This window comes from Leuciscus leuciscus (genome assembly GCF_965113295.1).
Source record: "Leuciscus leuciscus genome assembly, chromosome: 12".
Classification (NCBI taxonomy): domain Eukaryota; kingdom Metazoa; phylum Chordata; class Actinopteri; order Cypriniformes; family Leuciscidae; genus Leuciscus; species Leuciscus leuciscus.
In genome coordinates, this window is record NC_138736.1 from 36,638,763 (window position 1) to 36,645,277 (window position 6,515).

At 37.7% G+C, this 6,515-nt stretch overlaps 1 long non-coding RNA gene across 1 annotated transcript; it reads left to right on the forward strand.

The window, feature by feature from the left end:
- Positions 1–3,068: 3,068 nt before the first annotated feature.
- On the forward strand, positions 3,069–5,013 carry LOC309511216. The gene is made up of 3 exons (XR_014210525.1): positions 3,069–3,382; positions 4,445–4,500; positions 4,585–5,013. It is a non-coding gene; the product is annotated as an uncharacterized lncRNA (long non-coding RNA).
- The last annotated feature ends 1,502 nt before the right edge of the window (positions 5,014–6,515 follow it).

Sequence of the window (6,515 nt, forward strand, 5' to 3'; positions counted from 1 at the left end):
CTGTTTCAGTTAGTCTCCAAGTTACAAATGGTTTAAGTTGTCACAGGTTTTTCACTTTTTTTTTTCTTTTTTTTTTTTTTTTTAGTTCAGTGTCAATTCTACTTCGCGTTTTAAGTTAGTTGTCCTGTTTCTGAGTATCTTTTTGTTAATAAAACAAAGACTGCTGTATTTAGAGCCTTTTCTCCTCATTACAACCAACTCCATAGTGTTCTAATCAGGCATCTTGGTTGAGTTTGTGGAGTTCAAGGTCATGAAGAGGCATCCAGCTTGCAAATGCAAGGCCTTGAAGGATTTTGTCAACTTGGAACTTGCGTTAATCAAGAAGATTAGAACCTAACTTCTGTGGTAAACGACAGAAGAGTTGATTGCCTCTTTGGACACTGATATGCCATTAAATCCGTCATTAGTGTTTTAAGGCTTCAGGATCCAGATCAGATGGAGCGCCTAGACACGACCACAACACAGGATGTAGTCAGCCGGATCCGGGCCGTACCCAGATCAGATGGAGGACCTGCGCCTAGACACGACCACAACACAGGATGTAGTCAGCCGGATCCGGGCCGTATCCAGATCAGTTGGAGGACCTGCGCCTAGACACGACCACAGCACATGATGTAGTCAGCCGGATGTGATCTTAACCCCAAGGGTTTTTTTTTCTCCATTCTGTCACTGATGGAGTTTTGGTTCCTTGCCACTGTCGCCTTTTTCACCTTTGTCGCCATTGGCTCTTGGCTTGCTTAGTTGGGGACATTTAATATTCAACAATATTATTGATCTATGGAGGGATTATTGGGTCAGATTGAAAACTAATAGTCTAAAACTAAGTCTAAATTTGAAACTAAAAGTCTAAGTCGAAAACTAGAAGTCGAAAATGAATTTGGTATTTAGGATTGGGCATTTGGTCATTTAGCCATTTAGGATTTAGGATTGGGCATTTAGGGATTTAGGATTGGCCATTTAATCATTTAGCCATTTAGGATTGGGGATTTGGGGATTTAGGATTTGGAATTTAGGGATTTAGGCAGAGGTGTCAAAAGTATTCACATTCATTACTCAAGTAGAAGTATAGATACTAGGGTTTAAAAAGACTTCTGTAGAAGTTGAAGTATCAACTCAAGCTTTTTACTCAAGTAAAAGTATAAAAGTACTGGTTTCAAAACTACTTAAAGTATAAAAGTAAAAGTAATGTAAGGAAAAAAATGCCATTAAGGACCAAAGCTTAGGCCGCGCCACAGGGGCCTATATAGTGCACTACCCCAGCTCCTCAAAAAAAAACACAACTTTCTAAAGGCCATATTTGACTATAATTATATTAAAATGTTGATGTTGAAAAATTTGGGATGATGCACTAGGCTACCTGTTTCAGGCCGTATATATATTCAGGCCCATAGAAAATTAATTTTCTAAATAAATAAGCTAAATAAGCGGAGGAATCAGGAAATTAATAGGATAATGTATTAAGGTTTTTAGTCTATATTGACCTTAACAATACGTAAATTAATTAATTCTGTAATGTTACAAATAACTAATAAAGACATGGTGGCAGTTTAACAGAGACTTAACTTTACTGCGCTCATAGTGCAATGCAATAGTGCAATACTGTCTTGTTCCTTGCTTTTTGAAGAGGCCAAACACATGTCTGCATCTTTCATTAAAGGGATATAGTTCACCCAAAAATGAAAATCATTTACTCACCCTCAAACTGTTTCAATCCTGTATGAATTTCTTTCTTCTGCTGAACACAAAAGAAGATATTTTAAAGAATGTCGATAACCAGACAGTGGATGGACCCCATTGACTTCCATAGTAGGAAAAAAAAATACTATGGAAGTCAATGGCTACCATCAACTGTCTGGTTATCGACATTCTTCAAAATATCTTCTTTTGTGTTCAGCAGAAGAAAGAAACTGGTTTGAAACAACTCGAGAGTGAGTAAATGATGACAGAATTTTCATTTTTAACTAAGTGAACTAATCATTTAACAGAAATGAACTGTTGGCATATGTTTCACATCAATACTGTCTAGTTTGTCCTGTTGGACACGACACACAGCAATACTGTCAAGTGTCACTTGTGACCTCTGAGCCATGTTTTTAGTGTCCTAAGAGCACTGAAACTTCTTTCAGTCCAGCTGATGAGACTGGGATGATTTGATCAACAGGCCTCTCATTTCAACAAGACCAGCCTTCAACAGACCAAGCAATGTTATTTTTTCATGTTTTATGGGGACTTTCCATAGACATAATGATTTTTATACTGTACAAACAAACTGTGTATTCTACCCCCCATAGACTAACCTTACCTATCACAGAAAACTGTCTGCATTTTTTCATTTTCAAAAAACAAAAGTCTGATTTATAAGCTGTTTTCTGAAGAAAAAAAAAAATCCCCAAAAGGACAAGGATTTCGGATATTGACATCTTTGTGGGGATATTTTGACCCTATAATGTAGAGTTACACACACACACACACACACACACACACACACACACACACACACACACACACACACTCTCACTCTCTCTCTCTCTCTCTCTCTCTCTCTCTCTCTCACTCACACACACACACACACACACACACACACACTAACGATTATGTTAGTGTTATGTTACGATTGTCATTATATTGTAAAAAAAAAAAAAAAAACGTTCTCCCTCGCTTACCGTCCGCATCTAGGTTTCCTTAGGACTCGGAGGAGTTTTGGCGCTTCGCACAACCGACTACAGCCTCTCACAAGTTAGAAAGAAAACACAAAACCAATCAGTTTAGCGATGTGTGCTCAGGAGGCGGGACTCAGATCTATTAACCGTTTGTGTAATTGGCCAATTTTTTTTTAACGACGACAAGTCGTTTTTTTTGATGAAAACAAGCCAAAATGAACTAGGAGTAACGAGGCTATTTTTAAAATGTAAGGAGTAGAAAGTACAGATAATTGCGTGAAAATGTAAGGAGTAGAAGTAAAAAGTCGTCTGAAAAATAATTACTCCAGTAAAGTATAGATACCCAAAATTTCTACTTAAGTAATGTAACAAAGTATTTGTACTTCGTTACTTGACACCTCTGGATTTAGGATTGGGCATTTGAGGATTGAGGAGTGTATGCAAATAAGGAGGCGTGGCCCAAATACTGGAGGCTCGGTTTGAAATGGCTGGTGCGCAGAGGCACCTTATGGACAGCAGAGGGAGCTCCCAGTGCTAAGGAGCACACTGTAATGAAACCAAACAGAGCGAGTGAGCAGGGCTGGAGTGAGGCCTGTACTTTATAATGTGATAACTTCAACTTAATGACAGCGTTGTAACATTTATGTGGCCTCACACACAAAGTCACCAGTGAAAGGAGTGCTATCGGTCTGACAACGAGAAAGCAGCAGACAGTGCAGCAGGTAAGATGCTAACATTAGCTACTAGTTATATTAGCTGATATTGCTAACATGCTTTAGTAGGCTATTGTTATACGCTGTTATTTTTTTTTTATACTACGGTTAACCCCACTGACAGGAGTAGATACACTCCTTTCACATTGCCAATAGATGTGCTTGATTCTGTTTTTTTGCTATATAGCCTATATATATCAGAAAAAAACAAGGTTAGGAAACAGTAACTGTACGTTCACAACGCCGCCGACTTGAGCTGCAAAGAATGAAGGACGCTTGTCAAAAAGTAAGGGGAAGCTTGTTGACGCTTGGCCGCTCTGAAGTCTGTGTCACACCATGAAATGTAAACAGAAAAAACAAGCTATACATTGACACTAGAAACCTTTTATACTGACAGCATTTTTATAACCGTTTTGGTCACATTTGGTCAGGAAAAAAAAGAATAATTAGCTATTATTATTATTATTAATAGTAACACGCGCAGCCGGGGCTCTCTCTCTCTCTCTCTCTGCTCGTTCTTACATATTGCCCTGTCAAGCGCGCCCTTGTTAAACTGACATGCAAATGATCAACTTTCACTCTATGATGGTTAAACTGTGCAATTAATCCGATAATGATAGGAACCACCTGTTTAAGCAGGTGTAAATAAATATTCCTTATTTGAATACACTCCTCAATCCTCAAATGCCCAATCCTAAATCCCCAAATTTCCAATCCTAAATCCTAAATGGCTAAATGATTAAATGCCCAATCCTAAATCCCTAAATGCCCAATCCTAAATCCTAAATGGCTAAATGACCAAATGCCCAATCCTAAATACAAAATGCCATATCCTAAATACCAAATGCCCAATCCTAAATACCAAATTCATTTTCGACTTAGATTTTTAGTTTCAAATTTAGACTTTTAGTTTTCGTTTAAGACTTTTAGTTTTAGACTTTTAGTTTTCAATCTGACCCAATAATCCCTCCATATTGATCTGCCTGCATTGACGCCATTTATATGAGAACTGAACTGAGCTCTTACTAATTTTTTTCTTTCTTTCTGTTTTGTGATTGTATTTTTCATAAGCATCCTCAGGAGGAAACAGAAGAAACTGCCATGGGAAGCGACGGGTCGTTACAGAGGTCAGGAGAGTCATGTGATCTCAGTGAAGCAGCGTTACTCTCGTCTGTTGCTGTTCATTGTTGTTCTTTTGTCTGTTTTCTCAGAGCTCTTCATCACCTGGACAGACTGAAAACACTTGTGGACGACATGAACGAGAGGAAGGCCAGAGCAGAGGATGATGGGACAGATTGTAAACATACTCCTGCAGCGAATATCAAGAAGTAGTTATGAATCACAAATCAAAGATTGTTATTGTGCTACACACACAGACGCTTCATGGATCATATTTGCTTAAAGGTTCAATTTCTGCCTCACAGTATCTAAAACCTCATAAAAGTTTAAAAGTAATTTAACAATCAAGAAAAGCTGTTACTTGCTTGAAAGCAAATGCTTTTACTGGCGATGAGCAGCTTTCAACCCGATCAGTGTTTAAAGTGTGTTTATGTTCAGGTCAATGACTTGCACAATCATTTAGTTTTGTCTTGATCACTTGCTGGAACAATAATATTGATACACACTGATTATTTTGCTAACCGAGTGTGTTCTTTGTATTTATTTCTTCCTAACCCTATGACTTCAGAAGTTGAATTGTGTGAAAATACATTTGACACTTAAACACTGCCTGTATAGACATGGGTTTGAAATGACATGACAGTGAATGAATGGTGACAGAATGATCCTCTAACTGATCGTTTCCTTTATCAGTGGTTTCCTTGCAATCGCTGTTGTGTAGTTGAGGAAATGTGAATGCAAGTAAACCTGTAAGAAACTGCCTGACATGTGTTTTAAAGTTGGTCTAATATTCTCTGTGTTGCAATGCATTCTTAATACACACATGCATATAAATATGTGACCCTGGACCACAAACCCAGTCACATGGGTACATTTTTTTGAAATTGAGATGTATGCATCATCTGAAAGCTGAATAAATAAGCTTTCCATTGATGTATTGTTTGTTAGGATAGGACAATACTTGTCCGAGTTACAACTGTTGAAAATCTGGAATCTGAGGTGCAAAAAAATCAAAACATTGCAAAAATCGGCTTTAAAGTTGTTCATTTATGTTCGTGATTGTGCTGCATTCACTCACAAAAATAAATGTTTTATATATTTACGGTAGGAAATTTACTAAATATCTGCATGGAACATGATCTTTACTTAATATCCTAATGATTTTTTGGCATAAAAGAAAAATATAATTTTGACCCATACATGCATTCTTAAAACTATTGCCACAAATATACTCGTGCTACTTGTGACTGGTTCTGTGATCCAGGGTCATATATATATATATATATATATATAGGCCTTTTTATGCTTTTGTAGACTGGACCATAGAGACTGACAGGATGGAGAGAAGGGAATAGGATCAGCAAAGGACCTCAAGCCGGGATTCGAATATATTTTATATGCATTTCACCAAGAAAAACAGTTTTCAAGGCCACAACAGTTAAATAAACATATATTTTATTGGATCAATTTATTTTTGTGTGTTCACAAACAGCTCATAAATATAAATGTAGTCTGAAGAAGTTCTGATCGGCTCAAAAAAGGAATCACTGATTGTTCAGAAAGGCTTCCAGTTCTGGATTTGAAGACACAGTTGATTCTTAAAGCAGTTCTACTGACACCAGGATTTAGTTTACAAACCAAACAGAATTCATTTCATCAGTATTTATTTATTTTTGTAATCAATCATGTCACTCCTGTAGCAATGCATCACTTCTTTTCCATGTGAGCGTTCAGTCCACAGGAAAACCTTCTGAGCGGAGCTTCCACCGACATTACAGATCTGAGCTGACGGTGTCGACCGGAATGAAGTGGGGATTGTGGGGGTTTGGAGCATGTGTCCAAGAGGAATGTACGCTGCAGGGTTTAGTCTGAGGGTAAGTTTGGCCTTGACATTGGTTATATGGGGTTGGCTTAGTGCTTCAAAGGTTCAAACCCCAGAGAGAGAGAACTGTGGAGTTGCTGCTAGTCATTTCTGATTACTACTTTTGAATGTTGTCGAATAAACTTTGTTATATTTGCAGAG